Genomic DNA, 11,623 nt, shown 5'->3' with positions numbered 1-11,623 from the left:
ACACAGGCAAGAACTCTTTCTTTGACTGTTCCATTTTGAACTACTTCAAAATCTTGTCAAGGTATGTACTCATTGAAAAACTTATCAAGCATCTTGATCTATCTCTATAGATCTTGATGCTCAATATGTAAGTAGCTTCACCGAGGTCTTTCTTTGAAAAACTCCTTTCAAACACTCCTTTATGCTTTGCAAAATAATTCTACATTATCTCCAATCAACAATATGTCATTCACATATACTTATCAGAAATGTTGTAGTGCTCCCACTCACTTTCTTGTAAATACAGGCTTCACTGCAAGTCTGTATAAAACTATATGCTTTGATCAACTTATCAAAGCGTATATTCCAACTCCGAGATGCTTGTACCAGTCCATAGATGGATCGCTGGAGCTTGCATATTTTGTTAGCACCTTTAGGATTGACAAAACTTTCTTGTTGCATCATATACAACTCTTCTTTAATAAATCCATTAAGGAATGTAGTTTTGTTTATCCATTTGCCAGATTTCATAAAATGTGGCAATTGCTAACATGATTCGGACAGACTTAGGCATAGGTACGAGTGAGAAACTGCCATCGTAGTCAACACCTTGAACTTGTCGAAAACCTTTTGCGACAATTCTAGCTTTGTAGATAGTAACACTACTATTAGCGTCCGTCTTCCTCTTGAAGATCCGTTTAATCTCAGTGACTCGCCGATCATTGGGCAAGTCAATCAAAGTCCATACTTTGTTCTCATAAATGGATCTCATCTCAGATTTCATGGCCTCAAGCCATTTCGTGGAATCTGGGCTCATCATCGCTTCCTCATAGTTCGTAGGTTCGTCATGGTCAAGTAACATGACCTCCAGAACAGGATTATCGTACCACTCTGGTGCGGATATCACTCTGGTTTACCTATGAGGTTTGGTAGTAACTTGATCTGAAGTTACATGATCATCATCATTAGCTTCCTCACTAATTGGTGTAGTAGTCACAGGAACAGATTTTTGTGATGAACTACTTTCCAATAAGGGAGCAGGTACAGTTACCTCATCAAGTTCTACTTTCCTCCCACTCACTTCTTTCGAGAGAAACTCCTTCTCTAGAAAGGATCCATTCTTAGCAACGAATAACTTGCCTCCGGATCTGTGATAGAAGGTGCACTCAACTGTCTCCTTTGGGTACCCTATGAAGACACACTTCTCCGATTTGGGTCTAAGCTTATCAGGTTGAAACTTTTTCATATAAGCATTGCAACCTCAAACTTTAAGAAACGACAGCTTAGGTTTCTTTCTAAACCACAGTTCATACGGTGTCGTCTCAACGGATTTAGATGGTGCCCTTTTTAATGTGAATGCAGTTGTCTCTAATGCATAACCCCAAAATGATAGTGGTAAATCGATAAGAGACATCATAGATCGCACCATATCTAATAAAGTACATTTACGATGTTCGAACACACCATTACACTGTGGTCTTCCAGATGGCATGAGTAGTGCAACTACTTCACATTGTTTTAACTGAAGGCCAAACTCGTAACTCAAATATTTTACTTCTGTGATCATATCATAGAAACTTTTATTTTTGTTATGATGATTCTCCACTTCACTCTGAAATTCTTTGAACTTTTCAAAAGTTTCAGATTTGTGTTTCATCAAGTAGATATACTCATATCTGCTCAAATCATGTGTGAAGATCAGAAAATAATGATACTTGCTGCGAGCCTCAATATTCATCGGACCACATACATCATTATGTATGATTTCCAACAAATCTGTTTCTCGCTCCATTGTTCCGGAGAACAGAGTCTTAGTCATCTTGCCCATGAGGCATGGTTCGCAAGCATCAACTGATTCCTAATCAAGTGATTCCAAAAGCCCATCAGCATGGATTTTCTTCATGCACTTTACACCAATATGACCTAAATGGCAGTGCCACAAATAAGCTGCACTATCATTGTTAACTTTGCATCTTTTGGCTTCAATATTATGAAAATGTGTATCACCACGATCGAGATCCAACAACCCATTTTCATTGGGTGTATGACCATAGAAGGTTTTATTCATGTAAACAGAACAACAATTATTCTCTAACTTACACAATAATCATATTGCAATAAACATGATCCAATCATATTCAGGCTCAACGTAAACACTAAATAACATTTATTTTAGGTTCAACACTAATCCCGAAAGTATAGGGAGAGTGCGATGATGATCATATCAATCTTGGAACCATTTCCAATACACATCGTCACTTCACCCTTAACTAGTATCTGTTCATTCTGCAACTCCATTCGAGTTACTATTCTTAGCAACTGAACTAGTATCAAATACTGAGGGGTTGCTATAAACACTAGTAAAGTACACATCAATAACATGTATATCAAATATACCTATGTCCACTTTGCCATCCTTCTTATCCGTCAATTACTTGGGGTAGTTCCGCTTCTAGTGACCAGTCCCTTTGTAGTAGAAGCACTCAGTTTCAGGCTTAGGTCCAGACTTGGGTTTTTTCACTTGAGCAGCAACTTGCTTGCCGTTCTTCTTGAAGTTCCCCTTTCTTCCCTTTTTCCCTTTACTTGAAACTAGTGGTTTTGTTTACCATCAACACTTGATGCTTTTCTTGATTTCTACCTTCGTCGATTTCAGCATCACGAAGAGCTTGGGAATCGTTTTCGTTATCCCTTGCATATTATAGTTCATCACGAAGTTCTACTAACTTGGTGATGGTGACTAGAGAATTCTGTCAATCACTATTTTATCTGAAAGATTAACTCCCACTTGATTCAAGCGATTGTAGTACCCAGACAATCTGAGCACATGCTCACTGCTTGAGCTATTCTCCTCCATCTTTTAGCTATAGAACTTGTTGGAGACTTCATATCTCTCAACTCGGGTATTTGCTTGAAATATTAACTTCAACTCCTAGAACATATCATATGGTCCATGACGTTCCAAACATCTTTGAAGTCCCGATTCTAAGCTGTTAAGCATGGTGCACTAAACTATCAAGTAGTCATCATATTGAGCTAGCCAAACGTTCATAACGTCTGCATCTGCGCCTGCCATAGGTCTGTCACCTAGCGATGCATCAAGGACATAATTCTTATGTGCAGCAATGAGGATAATCCTCAGATCACGGATCCAATCCGCATCATTTCTACTAACATCTTTCAACTTAATTTTCTCTAGGAACATATCAAAAATAAAACGCGAGCTATTGATCTACAACATATATATGCTAATACTACAAGGACTAAGTTCATGATAAATTAAAGTTCATTTAATCAAATTACTTAAGAACTCCCACTTAGATAGGCATCCCTCTAATCCTCTAAGTGACCACGTGATCCATATCAACTAAACCATGTCCAATCATCACGTGAGATGGAGTAGTTTCAATGGTGAACATCACTATGTTGATCATATCTACTATATGATTTACGCTCGACCTTTTGGTCTCCGTGTTCCGAGGCCATATCTGTTATATGCTAGGCTCGTCAAGTTTAACCCGAGTATTCCGCGTGTGCAACTGTTTTACACCCGTTGTATTTGAACATAGAGCCTATCACACCCGATCATCACGTGGTGTCTCAGCACGAAGAACTTTCGCAACGGTGCATACTCAGGGAGAACACTTGTACCTTGATAACTAGTGAGAGATCATCTTATAAAGCTACCGTCAAACTAAGCAAAATAAGATGTATAAAAGATAAACATCACATGCAATCAAAATATGTGACATGATATGGCCATCATCATCTTGTGCCTTTGATCTCCATCTCCAAAGCATCATCATGATTTCCATCGTCACTGGCATGACACCATGATCTCCATCATCTTGATCTATATCAATGTGTCGTCACATGGTCGTCTCGCCAACTATTGCTCTTGCAACTATTGCTATCACATAGCGATAAAGTAAAGCAATTATTTGGCGCTTCCATGTTATGTAATAAAGAGACAACCATAAGGCTTCTGCCAGTTGCCGATAACTTCAACAAAACATGATCATCTTATACAACAACTTATATCTCATCACGTCTTGACCATATCACATCACAACATGCCCTGCACAAACAAGTTAGACGTCCTCTACTTTGTTGTTGCAAGTTTTACGTGGCTACTACGGGCTGAGCAAGAACCGTTCTTACCTACGCATCAAAACCACAACGATAGTTCGTCAAGTTAGTGTTGTTTTAACCATCTCAAGGACCGGGCGTAGCCACACTCGGTTCAACTAAAGTTGGAGAAACTGACACCTGCCAGCCACCTATGTGCAAAGCACGTCGGTAGAACCAGTCTCGCGTAAGCGTACGCGTAATGTCGGTCCGGGCCGCTTCATCCAACAATACCGCCGAACCAAAGTGTGACATGCTGGTAAGCAGTATGACTTATATCGCCAACAACTCACTTGTGTTCTACTCATGCATATTACATCAACGCATAAAACCTGGCTCTAATACCACTGTTGGGGAACGTAGTAATTTCAAAAAAAATCCTACGCACACGCAAGATCATGGTGATGCATAGCAACGAGAGGGGATAGTGTTGTCCACGTACCCTCGTAGACCGAAAGCGGAAGCGTTGGCACAACGTGGTTGATGTAGTCGTACGTCTTCACGATCCGACCGATCAAGCACCAAATGCATGGCACCTGTGAGTTCTGCACACGTTCAACTCGATGACGTCCCTCGAACTCCGATCCAGCCGAGCTTTGAGGGAGAGTTCCGTCAGCACGACGGCATGGTGACGATGATGATGTTCTACCGACGCAGGGCTTCGCCTAACCACCGCTACGATATGACCGAGGTGGATTATGGTGGAGGGGGCACCGCACACGGCTAAGAGATCCAAGGGATCAATTGTTGTGTCTATGGGGTGCCCCCTGGCCACGTATATAAAGGAGTGGAGGAGGGGAGGTGGTGGCCCTCTCTATGGCATGCCCTAGGGGAGTCCTACTCCCACCGGGAGTAGGATTCTCCTTTTCCTAGTAGAACTAGGATCCCTTCCAAGTAGTAGGAGTAGGAGAGAAGGAAAGGGAAGGGAAAAGGAGAAGGAAGGAAGGGGGCGTGTCGGTGTCAAAACCGGCGGATCTCGGGTAGGGGGTCCCGAACTGTGCATCTAGGCCGGATGGTAATAGGAGGCAAGGGACACGAAGTTTTACCCAGGTTCGGGCCCTCTCGATGGAGGTAAAACCCTACGTCCTGCTTGATTAATATTGATGATATGGGTAGTACAAGAGTAGATCTACCACGAGATCGGAGAGGCTAAACCCTAGAAGCTAGCCTATGGTATGATTGTTGATGTGTATGTTGTCCTACGGACTAAAACCCTCCGGTTTATATAGACACCGGATAGGGTTAGGGTTACATAGAGTCGGTTACAATGGTAGTAGATCTGAATATTCGTATCGCCAAGCTTGCCTTCCACGCCAAGGAAAGTCCCTCCCGGACACGGGACGAAGTCTTCAATCTTGTATCTTCATAGTCCTGGAGTCCGGCTGAAGGTATAGTTCGGCTATCCGAACACCCCCTAATGCAGGACTCCCTCAGTAGCCCCTGAACCAGGCTTCAATGACGACGAGTCCGGCGCGCAAATTGTCTTTGGCATTGCAAGGCGGGTTCCTCCTCCAAGTACTTCATAGAAGATTTTAAACACAAAGATGGTGTCCGGCTCTACAAAATAAGTTTCCACATATTGCCATAGAGAGAATAATATTTACACCAATCCAATCTACTGACGTATTCCATAGTATGTCACACTACGGCCAAGCCTTTATTCGAACCGTTTTACTGTCCCATCTCAGCGCGTTATGCAAGGCGGTTTCCTTGGCACGTCTTGTTAAAGCAGAGATCGTGTCCCCTTATTCCGGGATTCTCATCAATACGGGCGTGGGTAACCCAACCGCGCCTTTGATTACGGCGCTTGGGAGATAAGTGAGTTTTTTCAGGCTGGTGGGGACATGTAGTTGCGTCCACCCATATAAGGGGATAAGGATCCACCTTTTCACCTACGCCTTCTTCCTCCTTCGCCTATCCATTCTTGCGCACTCGAGCTCCAGCGCCCAAGTCCGCACTCCTCACCTCAACCTTCTCTAGCCATGTCCGGAGCGGGAGGCAAGTGGATGGTCTCCTCTGTCACGGAGGGACATATCAAAAAGCTGAGGAAGGCCTGATACCTGTCTACCGACATCGCGTACTGGCTTCCTGAAAAGGGGCAGCTCATCCCCACTCCCAGGCCCCATGAGAGGGTGGTATTCCTCCCCCATTTCCTCCGCGAACTGGGCTTCCCTCTGCATCCATTTGTCCGGGGGCTCATGTTCTACTACGGCCTGGATTTCCATGATCTGTCCCCAAACTTTGTCCTCAACATCTCGGCGTTTATCGTCGTGTGCGAGGCTTTCCTCCGCATCCGCCCCCATTTCGGCCTATGGCTCAAGACCTTCAACGTCATGCCGAAGGTGGTGCGCGGCAACCAAGCGAAGTGCGGGGGAGCCATGGTGGACAAGATGGCCAACGTCCTATGGCTCGAGGGCTCCTTCGTGGAGAGCCTGAAGGGGTGGCAATCAGGGTGGTTTTACATCACCGAGCCGTGCGACCCTAAGTGGGTCGCAGCCCCTGAGTTCCGGTCCGGACCCCCAACGCAGCTCACGTCCTGGAAAGAGACGGGCCTGTCGTGGGGCAGCCAAAAGGAGGTGACCGGACTACAAACATGCATCCAATCCCTGGTGAACAAGCAGCTCAGGCTTGTCAACGTAGTCCAGGTTATGCTCATCCGCTTGATCCTCCCGTGTCAACAACGGGCTTTCAACCTGTGGGAGTTCGATCCGGCGTGGCACCAAACTCTGAGCAGGCTCTTTGACACGACATACGAAGATGCCTGGAAGGTGCTTTTCAAACGCACCAAGGCTCCCGCATCCGCTACCGAGGATCGCGGATTCAGCGCGCAGCGTCACGCTAGCGCGGTAATTTGTTTGTACCTTTTACAGGGTATTAGTTTTTCATAGTTTAACTCTGTGCGGGATCTAAGCTCATTTACCTTTGACAGGATTGGCAGGCGAAGTCCGGACGGATCGACTGTCCGGCACCTTTGCCCGAAGACCCAGCCGATGCCCACTTGGCAAAGCTGCTGGTTCTGGCACCCTATGTGATGCCGGAGAAGAAGGCCGCGAAAAAGGCCGCGGGGACTCGAAAGAGTGCCCGGCGCCAGGAGGCGTCGGATCCATCATCTGACGGTTCCGAGGCGCATTCCTCCCGTGAAGACGAGGTGGAAGAAGAAGAAACCCCTCCCCCTTCAGCGGGGGAAGGGAAGAAAAGGAAGGCCGCCCCAACTGGGGAGGCCGAAGGGTCCAAGAAGGCGAGAACTCCTCCTCCGGACTACTCCACCAACGCCGACGATGGTGAAGAGGAGTGGCCGCCCAGGGCCAAGCCCCTGGCAAAATCGTAAGTATCCAGATACCGGAATGATTTCATAGTATTCATTTATTGTACAGCTTTCCCTTATGTCGAATGTGTTTATGCAGCCCCCCCAAAGACCGGCTCGACGCGTCGTCGAGCGGCTCACTGGACTCGTTGGAGGTGAACTCGCTTCCGATGACTGCCTCCCCCCGCCCTACGGATGACACCGAAGTCTTGTCCCAACAAGTTCCAATCCGGGAGGAGGTGGTCCTGGAGGCGCCGCAAGGCGACCTCCCGGACTCCAGGAGTAAAGGGGACGAAACCCCCCAGGGCTCCAAGTCCGGCCCTAGGCCGGACACCGCTCCGGAACCTTCAAAGGTTCCAGAGTCCGGCAGGGGACCTCCTTCCAAGAGGAGCAAGCCCACCGTGCCGGCGACCTCCGTCCAACCGGAGGCGCCGGACAATCTGCTGGAGGCGCTCCAAGGCGCCTCCATCGACGAGGGGCACCGCACTATTATGAGTGCGGTGGTCCAGAAGGTTCAGTCTGCCAAGAGCGGACTGACTGAAGCTTGTACAAGCCTTTTAACAGGCTTTGAGGTAAGTAAAGAATGTGTAAATTACCGCATAGACAGTAGCCCCTGATGCTCTGTTTGGCACTGGGAAAGAAAAGCCGAATAGAGGATCAAATAAAAATTGCAGGAGTCTAAAAAGAGTCAATATGCGTGTGCAGGCTTCCCTGCTGGCGTCCGCCGCACTAACTGCGGAGGTGAACGTGCCAAAGCAGGACCTTGAGCGGTCCGAGCAAGAGCTCGGACGTGCCAAGAAGCAGCTCGAGGACAATGAAGGTAAGAAATACCTTGTTTAAATTATATATATATATAAAGCTGCAATTGCAAAAATGACAGGATTAACGTGGCTATTGTAGGGGCAACGTCTGAGGTGGCGACCCTGAAGCAAGCGCTACTCGAGGCCGAGAAGAGATCGGCTGCGGAGCGCACTGAGCGAGAAAAGTATGAGGCCGAGGTTGGCAAGGTGCGGCAAGAGCTCCAGGCTCTCATGGAAAAACATGAGAGTTTGGAGCGTGACTCAAGGATGCGAGCGTCCGAGCTCGCGGCGACTACTGAAAGTGCCAAGTCTGCCAAGGCCGAATCCCAGAAGACCCTCCAGGAGTTGGATGAGGTGAAGAAGATAGCGGCGGGTAAGGCATTATTTATGAAAAGTAAACACATAAGCGTGAGTTACTTGTTACTTACCCGAATCTGGAGTTCTCCAGGCGCGTTCGCAGATCTTCCCCGGAGTATATCTGATGCCGCCGCATTCTATCGAGCCGAGGAGGGTAGCTCGACGAAGAAGGTATTCTGGTCTCAGTACGCTAAGGCCGGACACCCCGTGCCCCTGAGCGACCAGTTGAAGCAACTGGTCGAGCTCCACAAGGCGGCCGAACAGGCCATGAAGGGCCTCATAGTTCGGTTGTGGCCTAGAGAGGCTCAGCCTAGGAGCTATTTTGGGCTGGTGCGGCGGCTGGTGGAGGCCTGTCCAAGGCTCGAAGTCATCAAGCGCTCCATCTGCATTGAAGGTGCCCGTAGGGCCCTTGCCCGTGCAAAGGTGCACTGGGGCAAGCTGGATGCTGAGAAGCTGGTGAAGGACGGGCCACCGCCGGGGAAAGAGCATCGCAAGCCCGAAAATTATTATAAGGATGTTCTGAAGGGTGCCCGCCTTGTGGCGGATGAATGTTCCATGGATGTAATATTTGAGTAAAACTCGCTCGTTTTGTCCTGTGCGCTGAAAACTTGTTCATATGCGCTTAAGCAATGCTGTTTGAATTTAAAATATTACCTTCTGTGCGGCTGTTTATCAATTCTGAGAGATGGCGAGTCGTCGGCTTCTGCCCCTGTGCCGCTAGTGCTGGGGTGTTCGGGGATAAACCTGAGGGCTCTTTTTCCCATGTTTGGGTCCTTCGAGGGAGGCGCTCAGCCCAACGAACAAGGCAATCGGACTATAATGCGTGAACACTCTCACTTAGCCATAGAATTCTATAATTTTAAATTTCGGCGAAGCCCCTGGTATTCGGAAGACCGAGTTCGGGGCGCTATCCACGCCTTGGCCGGACATAGCCGGCTCCTCGCCCTAAGCGGCATAAGTCTTTAAGGACTCGAAAAGACCTCTTGAACAGCGACCAGCTCTGGCCTCATCATGACGGTCAGTTTTAGCTTCCTCCACTGAGGTGCTCGACCCAGCTCAACCGGGGCACAATCACAGTGGTTCTCCTAGTGCTACCTTAGCCGATATAGCGGAACGTAAGGCACCAAAACATAGGAGCCAGGCAAACCCAACTATTGACCCAAGACATGATTCGGAGCCGATGCATATAGTGCTATAAGTTCGGGGTGCCGCACTTGTTAAAGTGTTCGGACTTCTCACACCATGTTGAGGGGTACTAAAGCCCCTGGCGTATTTTGGCCGTACCAAAGTGTACGGGTGCAACATGTCATTAAGGAAGATATATAAATATATATAAAAAAAGAGTAATGCAAAAATAGACAAAAGCTATGCATTGTTTATTAAAAAGAGCTGCGATCAAAGCAGAACGATACAAGTAATGCGATAAGCAAAAGGTTGGACTATGTAACATGTCCGCTCCAGGGGCAAGCTGCGGAATAATATGTGAAACAGGTATACTGCTCGTGATAGAGACCACCTGGGAATTCTGTAATGCGGTGTGGCTTGTCTGCTTCCCTGGTTCTTGCATCGTTTGTGCGGCAATTGAACTACCGAACAGGCCGTCCGAAGAATGGAGTCCTGAAAGTAAGAGAAAATTAAAAAATCGGCAGCCCCTGGTGCGGTTTAAGCCGTGTTTTGGGCGTGCCATGATGGTGCCCCTCCCCCTGTGCCCATGGTATCTCTAGAGCGTAGTTATGTACGCGAAGTGCTAGCATCGCCTTTTTGCGAGGGTTGGGGTTGGGGCCGCATTGCTACGCCTGCTCGGATCGTGCCAGGCGGTCTTGTTGTAGGTTACTTCGGGCGCGCTTGACGGTGTTCGGTCGTTTACTGGCCGGACTGGAGAACTGCCTGGAGAGGCTGCTTTGTACTTCCGCTGCAAGGGCCACCGTGTGCTCCTCCGTTCGGAGGGAGCATTCGGTGTTTCCATTAACCATAATTACTCCTCGAGGGCCTGGCATCTTGAGCTTAAGGTATGCGTAATGCGGTACCATATTGAACTTGGCGAATGCGGTTCGCCCGAGCAGTGCGTGATAGCCACTGCGAAACGGGACTATGTCGAAGATTAACTCCTCGCTTCCGAAATTATCCGGAGATCCGAAGACCACTTCAAGTGTGACTGAGCCTGTACAGTTGGCCTCTATACCTGGTATTACACCTTTAAAGGTCGTTTTGGTGGGCTTAATCCTCGAGGGATCTCTACCCATTTTCCGCATTGTATCCTGGTAAAGCAGGTTCAGGCTGCTGCCGCCGTCCATAAGGACTCTAGTGAGATGAAATCTGTCAATAATTGGGTCTAGAACCAATGCGGCGAAGCCGCCGTGACGGGTTCTAGTGGGGTGGTCCCTTTGATCAAAGGTGATCGAGCAGGAGGACCATGGGTTGAACTTTGGGGCGACTGGCTCTATCACGTATATGTCCCTTAACGCGCGCTTCCGCTCCCTCTTGGGGATGTGGGTTGCATATATCATGTTCACCGTCCGCACTTGTGGGGGAAACCCTTTTGTCCACTGTTGTTCGGCGGCCGGGGCTCCTCGTCGTCATCGCTATGCGGCCCCTTGTCTTTATTTTCGGCATTTAACTTGCCTGCCTGCTTGAACACCCAACAATCCCTGTTGGTGTGATTGGCCGGCTTTTCGGGGGTGCCATGTATCTGGCATAAGCGGTCGAGTATTCGGACCAAACTGGACGGGCCCCTAGGATTCCTTTTGAATGGCTTCTTCCGCTGACCGGTTTTAGAGCCTCTGAATCCGGCATTAACTGCTGTATCCTCAGCATTGTCGCCGTTAATGCGGCGCTTCTGCTTGTTGCGACGCGACCTACCACCACTGACCCTGGTGTCCGAATTACCAAGGTTCTTGGTTATATTGTTGCTACGAGCAAGCCAGCTGTCTTCTCCCGCGCAAAAGCGGGTCATGAGTGTCGTGAGTGCTGCCATAGACTTCGCTTTTCCTGTCCAAGGTGCCGGGCCAGCCACTCGTCACGGATATTGTGCTTGAAGGCTGCTAGGGCCTCAACATCC

This window comes from Triticum dicoccoides, chromosome 7A, assembly GCF_002162155.2.
Source record: "Triticum dicoccoides isolate Atlit2015 ecotype Zavitan chromosome 7A, WEW_v2.0, whole genome shotgun sequence".
Classification (NCBI taxonomy): domain Eukaryota; kingdom Viridiplantae; phylum Streptophyta; class Magnoliopsida; order Poales; family Poaceae; genus Triticum; species Triticum dicoccoides.
This window is presented reverse-complemented; position numbering follows the sequence as displayed.